Below are 9,476 nucleotides of genomic sequence, written 5' to 3'. Positions count from 1 at the left end.
TGGAATGTAGGACTTGTAGATACAGACACTTCAAGAATGTGGTCACTGCACACGGGCATTGAAATGCCAATTACACATCCCTGCAGGTAATTCAGCTGAGTAGAAATGGGACCAGAAGTGTGTTTCTGCCTCTTGTTAAAAAGGCACTCTTTCAAATGCTGGGCCCTATCCTGACCTCAATAACTTTGAGTGGCCTCTACACTGTGAGTGAGGTGGTTTGCTTTATGCTGTGATGTTGAAATGGGAATCTGTCCCATTAGCTGACTTTTTATTTTAATCTAAATATCAAAGCTACTGAAAGGATGGTTGATCTTTAAAATAGTAGTTGTTCTCATTAATTGTTCCAAGTGCAGTTCAAACTGGGTTGTAGAATTCATAATTTAAGTGTAAATTTTAGTCCATCCCAGCTGCAATTAGCATTCCCATTAATATGCTGATTTATTCCCATACAGTCCTTTGTTACTCAGGGAGCGAGGCAGTGAACGAGATCAAAGACACGTGGTCCTGGCACTTCAGCATCCCCTGGGAAATTTCTGCTCCCTCCTGCCAGGAATTTTTGCAGTTATGGCTTTGGGACTTGTGTCTTGCTGCTCCTGGGTACCCAAAGCTGCAGTGTCCCACTGCATATAGCCACTTTGCCTAAAGTGATCATAACAATTCCTCAGGAGGAGAAAAGGTTTCTGTCCACCTTACCTATTGGAAAATCAGTTCCTGGCCCATGCTGCTTTGTTGTGCCCCAGCATCTTGTGGGAGGCCAAGGACACTCATGGAACTATAGACAGGGTGTTTTTCCACTTAGGATTCTAGTATGGATGTAGCCACAAGGAGCAATCTGTTTTCCAGGGCTGGTGGGCCCTGGCTCAGCTGCTGCCAGTACAGCAGGTCCTGCTCTCTTCAGGGGAGAGGGAGAAATCTGTCTGTTCCTTGTGTTCACTATTCCGTGGCTCCTGTAGCAGCAAAACAAAACACAGATTTATTGCAAAAACAGAGAGGCTAGGTAAGGACAGTTTGTTCCATTTTTTTTTTGTGCACCCAGCTCTTCCTCCCACATTTCTGCGTGTACCACAGTGCAGATGTGCACAGCTGCTGTAACCTCCTCAGTGGTGGCTTTAGCACTGGGGCCATGCAGGACCATCCTTTCCTGTACAAACCTCAGTGTCTGGCTAACCCAGATTTGAGGAAATGACATTTCCAGATTGTTTTGGGGAAGCACACACTATCCCACACTTGTGTCTAGGGTTCCAGGTTCCCTGTCCATCTAAGTCCTTCAGAGGCCAGCCCAGGCAGTTTGAAGTGATGGGTCATGAGGCAGGGTTTCCCCCAGAACAGAAGGTAGATGTAAGAAGCATTTTTCTCACTTTTGCTCTCCTCTGTGAGCATGGGGCATGCTCTGCTTGCCAGCATTATCTCAGAGCTTTGTCTTACAAATCCCTTCCTGTTGAATTTCACAGAATATTCTGAGTTGGAGGGCACCCACAAGGATCATGGAGCCCAACTCTTAAGTGAATGGCCCAGAAACCTGCATTTCTCCAGCTCGCTTCCACTGCCACATCAGAGTGATTTCCCAAGGTGTTCTGCTGCAGGATACAAGTTGGACCCTTGAGTGGTCCTTGGAAGCACTGCAGAGCACCCCTGCGTGCCCAGGTGCATGGAGGGACTGCGCATCTGAACTGGGTGTGTGTTTTTAAGACACTGGAGGCAGTGACCCTCTCTGTTTGCCTTTGGAAAAGTAGCAATGACCCCACTATTGGCTGGGAAACTGTGAGCAGTGGCCACAGGCTGCTGTCACCAGCTGCTTTTACAGCTCTGCCCAAGCTGTTTCCCCTGTTTTACATCCTGGAAGCAGTATACAAGGATCATACACCCCTGAAGAGCTTTTTTCTCCAAATACATAACAGTGCTACCTGAGAACGACATTACAGCTACAAATCACACCCCTTTTGCCTCCAACAGTACAAAGCCTGCCTCCCTGGTTTTAGTGCAGCACACCAGCTGTATATGACTGTACATTAGCGTTACTAGCCCCAGAGGTGCTGTTCAGTCTGCCACATTCTCTTTTCCACCCTAACACCTGCACATTATTTTGTCCCTTGTATTTCTCAGCTGTGGCTGGAAGGCGTTCCCGCAGGCAGATGGGAACTGCGTATGTCAGAGGAGGCTCTAGATGGTGCTGCTGCCCCGGGAAAGCAAAGCTGGGCTCTTTATGCACGGACAGTAAAAGCTCCAATAAAAGCAGTGTAAAATGAGCAAGTCGGAGCGACTGAGAAAACCAGGGCGGCTCAGAGCTGCGGGAGCACCTTGCTGGGTAAATCCTGAGCTCCAGGGCCAAACACTGGTCAGTCAAAAATGGGATGCAGAGAGACTGAGGAGTAATCATGGATCACTGTGGGATTCATCAGGGCATTCTCCTTTGGCCGTCCCCTGCAGACCCTGTCGGTCCGAGGTGAAGCAGGACGGTGCTTTGCACATGCCAGTGCTTCCTAGGCACAGACTGGAGGCTCTGGGAGGAGATGTAGCACTCCTCAGGGGTTCAGGAATAGCTGAACTTCAGAGAAACATCTTCCTAATCCCCATTCACTGGTTTAAACTCTGAGGAATTTTATTTCATCCAAACATCTTATTTTTGTTTGTTTAATTCTGGCTCTTGTGACTAGCTAATCTTGTTAGCCATAAGTGCAAGCCATTCTCTTTTGGATTCCTGCTAGGTTTGTTGTGTATGGGAGGAAAATCACAAGGAGTTGAAGTATCATGGCATAATGAATTACCCCTTCTCCACTGGCCATTTGTGAGCTCTTAGCCCTCTGCACAGCAAAGCTCAGCAGCAATTTTAGCCAACCTGCATTTACAGAAGGGGAGGATGTCCCCAGCACCAGACTCTCTCAGTGCCATCCAGTGTGTTAAGGAGCAAGCCATGATCTGTTTATTCCCAGACTCTTGGTAATGCCCTGTAGCAATGAGTTTCACAGGTCAGATGGATAGTATTTAAAGCATTTCCTGATGTTGGTAACATGTCTGTGGCTGGCCAGGTGCCTCCAGCTTTCCTGCAACCTTCTAGCCCATGCAAAAGAGAGCCAAGATTGCCACATAGAAGCTTTGACTTGACTGCTGTGACTTGCCAGGAGGTTTTCAGCTCCAAATACATGCCTAGTACTGCATATCCTCGCCCCTTTCTGTGTGGAGATGCTTGAGGAGCTGCGTTCTGAGCCCTTCATCTGTCCTGTGCACAGTGCTGGAATTTGTACCACTACAGCAACAGTCTGGGATGGTTCAGATTGGGCATTTTTTGTCACATGGTTAAAGAATGCTAGGTAATGCTTCAGCTTTAGAGCTGAGTCTTTACTTCAGGGCTGGCAGTACTGCACAAGTCCTGAATAACACCTTCATCAGACCCTTCAAGCAAATCGAGAAAGCCAGCCCTCCTCAACTCCATTTCAGCCTTGCAAAGACTTTTTCTTCTTTGCCTTCCCTCTCACAGAGGAAGTTTATATCAGAATACTGCTGAATTTCAAGATCCTTCATCTGCCTCCCCCACAAAAAACAGAGGCACAAAAGAGGCATTAAAGACACCGAACATGCAAATAATCGAATGTTTTCATATGTGGAAGAATGGTTGCTTTTAGTAACTCATCCCAGAACACGACAGCATTAGAGGTTTTGGAATGAGCACCTCCCAACAGCATCAATAAGGGGAAAAGGTCCAAAAAGTAAGCCAAACAGTGCTGCTGCCTGAATATAGCCTTTCATTCAGCTCTCCCCACACCATTTCAGGCCCATTTTGGAGGTTTTTTTTTTGATAAATGATGGAATTTGTATTTTTTGGCTCCCATTCAAGAGTTTATATTTTCATTCTATAATTTCCTTAAACATTTAATTTCCTACATTAGCTGACAGTCTCTTGCATCTGTTGGAAAATTAGTTCTGGTACTTCTCTGCTTGTGCTGGGAATTTATTTTTTAAAATTTTTGTTGTTGAAGATACAGAGAGAGCGAACCCACCTGTGAGTAGATGCTGTTGCACACTGACCTCCAGTTTTGCAGATGATATAGATAGACATAAAGGATAAAGAGATATTTGAGTCAAAGGGCTCCACTTTTAAAGCTATTAGAGAATGTTCTGTTCTTCTTGGCTGTGATACTGTGGCCATCTCCTACAGATCTGGACCCAGAGGTGATAAATGCACAGCAAACAGAGTTTTCTTACAAATGCTGCCATTGACCTGTGCAAGTTGCTGCTTTGAGGTATTGGTGCCACCTTCAACCATCAGGCAGCATTTCTGTGAGGTCTCCCCACTCCTCCTCCATCTATGCTGTTCTTCCTTCCCAGTGCTGCCTCTGCAAACAAGGTGCTCCTCATTCCAGACTCACCTTTCCTACAATGGTGGAGCCAGCACATCTGAAGAGTGGCAATCTCAAAAAACAATATGGGGAAATATTTTTTCTAGTGCCCTTTAGGTCTCCAGGGCAAGAATTAATTTAGCATGGAGTATCAAAGAAAGTGCTCAGCATCGTTGGAGGAGAGGCAGTGGCAAGGTCTAGGAGCAGACATAGGAAACAACTGCATAGAAAAGAAATTAGTTATGGATAAAGTAAAAAACGTGAGCGGGAAAATTACCCTGAAAAAATGTAGCTAGGGAGCAGGCCACAAGAGTGATTTTACCTGATCTGTCAGGTATGGAACCCTTCTCTGCCAGACTGCGTACCAAAGAGCATCCCCCCCAAATGCTGATGCAGTCCTTAGGAATCATATACTTTGAGAAGCGTCATTTGACTCTCTGGTGTCTTCTTCAAATAAACCGAGATGAGTTTTTTTGAGAAAAACCCCTTAACCTGATGCCACAAGTTTTTGGTGTGGTTTTGTTTTTGTTTTTGTTTTTGTTTTTGTTTTTGTTTTTTTTTTTGTGCTACTGCAAGGATCAGAAGTACTCAATTTGATTTCTCTGTCACCAGCAAATTATTCCCCACATGGAGTGACTCCTCATCAGTTCCTACTGGGCACCTTTCAGATGGATTTGAAGATGCAAAATGTCAGGATCTGTCTCAGCTTATCTAAGTTGTGCAGTATTAAGGCTACTGGAAAGTTGCAAATTTGTGATTTCCTTGATGCTTGGCTAAAAAGAAAGCCATGTGCTTCAGCTTTTTCCAGCACACAGGACTCAGGGTTCTTGGCACTGAGGCAAGCAAAAGGGCTGAAGTCCTGGACTGAAGTGGGATCAGACATCTGAATGGCAGATGATACACCAGTGGCACCATCAATAAACTACCCCATCAATAATGCAGGTGCTTTCTGACCAGGTTACATTATCTCTAGGATTTAGGTCTGGTCAGATGAGTCTGGTCTTATGAACACCCCTGGTTCTTGTAGCAGCCTGAGCTTGCCACCATAGTCTCTGAGGAAAGCTGAACTGGTTTGAATTAGCGTAGTATTATAAGAGATAAAGGCCTCCTCCCAATCAGTATCAGCTGATACTTGCTCCAACAGACATCTTGCCCAGTCTTTTCATAAGTAAAATCTTCCACTGTCTGGACCTTAAAATTTGTCATATCTTAGTGGAAATGATCTGATGGAACACATAACAAATTTTCTTTGTTCATTAAGCCCACAACATGCACAGTCCTTTCCTTTTGATGGCTGGACTTCATCTCCTTCCTTTCTGCACAGTGTGCTGGTTGTCTCCTCCATCCCCTTCTTGTTCATCAGGCTGGGATATTAGAAGAGCTGTGTGTGGTCCTGGCCAGCTACTGATCCACACTTGCTCCAGCAGAAACTGAGGTTTGAAAGAAAAAGTGTATGTGTGGAGTGGGACTTATTTTTCTTGATACCAAAAATGTCTGGAAAAATGAAGTTAGGCAAAGAAATGCCTGCAAAAGCCACACATCACCTGAATTCCCAGAAAGGCAACGGTTGGAAAGCACAAAACAAGATGTGAGAAAGTATCAGAAGTGGAAAATAGCAGTTTTTAGGCCAGATGTGTTTGAAAAATTAAAGCTCACAATTGGTTCTGCCATCCTTTTCAGGTGAGGTAAAACCTGATGCTGAGACTGGCCAGCAGAAAAAGGCACAAGGGCTCTTGTCCTGCTGGGAATTTTTGTTACAGCTCTTTGTTGAGAAGGAGGTTTTCCCCCTTTCCTCCAAAGATGACTTTCTTCCTGATGGCTCTACTTGCTGCTCTGACCTTGATCTCCTCTAGAAAACTCTGAGGGCACGACTGGGACAAATGACCACAAGAGGAGGACAGATTTAGTGGGAGAGCCTGATGTCTTGAAGATGGTGATGGAGGGAATAGATGGACAGATCCAGCCCTCAGAATGGATCCAGGCCAAGGACATGCTGGTGTGGACAGGCATTCCCAATGCTGGCCACCTCAGCCACACTGTCCCCCCATCTGTGTCCCAGGGAAGACAACAGGGGTGCAGTCCTGCTGTGCAGTTTGAGGTGGGGATGTGTCTGGAGTGCTGACAGACCAATAAACTGATACAGCTGGCTAAGAATTGTCCATCATTTAGGCTAAAAATTAAACAAGGCCAACAATGCTGAAATGAAACATTTGGGCTCAGCTGTGTTGAGCATTTCTGTATGCTCAGCTCGCACAGAAAGAGATCTGATGGCCCCTTCTCCTACACAGACCAAGCCATTGGCTGGATTAGGAATTCTGTGCTGAGCTACTGCTTTCTGCCTTGTTGGATTTCCGTGTGGTACCATGGGACCTGCTGATGAATGCTGGGTGGGAAGCCCTGGATGTTCTGAGCTGGTCAAAAAAGGAGCCTGGTAGCACAAGGCACTAGCATGGAGACGGCTGGGCAGCTCAACCAGGTGCAAGTTCAAGCCTGAAACACGTCAAAATGACGTAAAAAACACTTCTTCCCAGAACACTTCATCCTATGAAAATGCTTTGATATTTCAACATTTTGTCCCCAGTCATAACGGAAACAAATACTAAAATATTGGAAATTCCTGTGGGATGAAATTCCTGTGAAGTTCGTTTTTGCACTTAGTGAAAGTAAGTACAAAAATGCCTTGTGGGTGGTTTTTTGTTTTTGCTCCCTTAATTAAAGTTTCCTGGTTTTTCCACAGTGTCAGGGATGGTTTAAAGAGCTTTCTTCCTCTAAGAGTCATTGCACAGAAATAGGCCTTGAGATTTCCCCATGGTGAGGAGGGAGATGTGCATGGAAATCCAGATTAGTGAGCATGGTCCAAGGTTGGGGAACAAAACCTCCTCCTTGCGTGGTTACGGGCACCTCTGTGCAGAGTGCTGATTGCTGCTCGCTGCTTTGCTCAGTGCTTTGAATCAATGTGATACTGTCAGGAAGAAACAAAGATATGCATTTTTAATTCATTTTCTTCCTGGCATATAAAAAATGTGGTGCTTTGTTGGAAACCTTTTCGGTTTGTTTTTAATTGGAGCGTGGGATGTCAGGAAACATTCAGATTTCAAGCCTTGCACAGTGGCAGAATTCACATTCAGTGAGGTCTGAGGGAGCACTGCCTTTGGCCAGCAAGGTGCTTGCCAGCCCTGGCACTCATCTGTGGGCCTCCTCCTTCTCCTCCCTGATGCCCAGCTCCAGTAACATGGCTGGTAAGTTTATTGCTACCTTGTTTGACAAGAGATTAACACCAGGCTGGGGCTTTACAGGCAACTGGCATTTTTAGCAGGTTTAGTCCATCTGCCTCCTGAGATTCCTGGTTTGAGGCCCAAACTTTAATTTTTGTTCTGCCTCAATGCCCACAAATATTAGTAAGTTGAGATGTGACCTTTTGCTCCAGCATACACCTTTCCCATCATCCAGGGACCCTTAACCTCTCTGAAACTCAGGAGCAAGAAACTCCTTCTACTCCATACAGCAAATAGCATGTGTGTAACGGGGCCATGGCATCTCCAGCTCTCGATATGCCACTCACACTTCTGCATCCTTGCTGTGTTTGGAGTGTGCAGGTGTTCCTCTGAAGGGGGTAAGTCTGGGGGTGTCTGTGGTATTAGGGTGGGTTGATGCTACCTATTTTCGCTGCTGTTGCCACTCTTCCAGGATTACAGCTATCCAGTGCCTGTGAGTGTTTCCTAGCTCAGAGCCAAGGAAGCAATTTAGGATGGTTGGCCCTGGCCACAAGAGGACTGTTATCTTGAGCACAGACTATTCCCTAGCATTTCCAGCACATTAGAGACCTGTTTGTTATGTTTTTCCTTGGAAAGGAAAATGTTACATATAAGAGCCAAGTCCCAGGTTCATCATAGTGGCAAGGTATAAGCACAGTATTTACAATGTGGTGAGCAGGAGAGACACACAGGGACATGAACTTAAGGATCTTTGGATGTTTGCTGGAGCTGTGGCCCCACACCACCCCAAGTCCAGAGAGGTGACATTTCCAAGTGACTTTGAATCCACTTCCCCATGCAGATTCTCTTGAAAATTGCCATGCTCCCTGTGTATCTAATTTGGGGTTCCTGGGTCAATACTGTGGTAATTTGAGCAAGTGGTTTTGGGTGTAGGCCCTCTGAAGGGACTGGGGTGGCTCCAGAAGGCACAGCAGCTATGGGCCCTCCTCTGCAGGCTGATAGGGAGCAGCCTCTCCTCAGGTGGCTGCTGCTGCTGAGGAACTGACCACTGCAACCACAACTTATTTGGGGGAAAAGCTGGGAAAGTGATGTGTCCAAGTCAAGGAGACAAGCCAGAGGATCTCTTTTGGAGGGGCAATAGCTGCTGCAAGCCAGGGCCACTGCCCCTAGCACAGGGCTGGGTGGCTCATGGTGACACCTTCCATGCAGGTCTCCCTCTGTCCCCAGCACCCTTTGTCCCCAGCAAACTGCAGTCTGCTTTCCTGAAGTGGTCAGAGCAGTGTCCCCTCAGGACCATCGTGTCAGCAGGTGACAAAGCTGTTTGGCTGCAGACAAGCCATTTGTCTTGTCTCTGCAGAGGAGCAGGCAAACACAGTTTTCGCAAAAGCCATTGTGTGCAGGGGAGGTGCTGTCTTGGGAACTGCACATCACACAGGACCAGGGCAAATTTGACAACAACTGACATGCAGCCTCAGCTCTTTTATTATCCAGAACAGCAAATTCAGTAGAAATGCCCCCTCCCTCCAGCCAATTTAGCTTACTAGAATAATCCTTTCTATCTACACCAGGGATGAGCTTACACCTGTCTGTTCCAATCCCTTTAGTTCTCGAGACCATTTAACTGTAGGAAATGTCAGACAGAAAAAATATGGAGTCATATGGGATTATTTCACTGCATGGCAAAATAACTTGAGGCACAGACTTACCAAACTGTTTAAAATTTTTTCAGCCTTGATCCCCATTAAAATGCACAATGCAATGTTATTTTAATACAATATGTACTACAGTGCCTATGTAGCCACGCTGTCAATATTATGGTACAAAAATACCTTAATGAAAGAATAAGCACAAAATAACTAAAACTTCTACACAGAATAATTAAACTTCTACAAAATCCCCTGTGCATGGGGAGGTTTCATCCTCAGCC

This window comes from Vidua macroura, chromosome 4, assembly GCF_024509145.1.
Source record: "Vidua macroura isolate BioBank_ID:100142 chromosome 4, ASM2450914v1, whole genome shotgun sequence".
Classification (NCBI taxonomy): domain Eukaryota; kingdom Metazoa; phylum Chordata; class Aves; order Passeriformes; family Viduidae; genus Vidua; species Vidua macroura.
The sequence above is the reverse complement of the archived record's forward strand: the minus strand, read 5'-3'. Positions refer to the sequence as shown.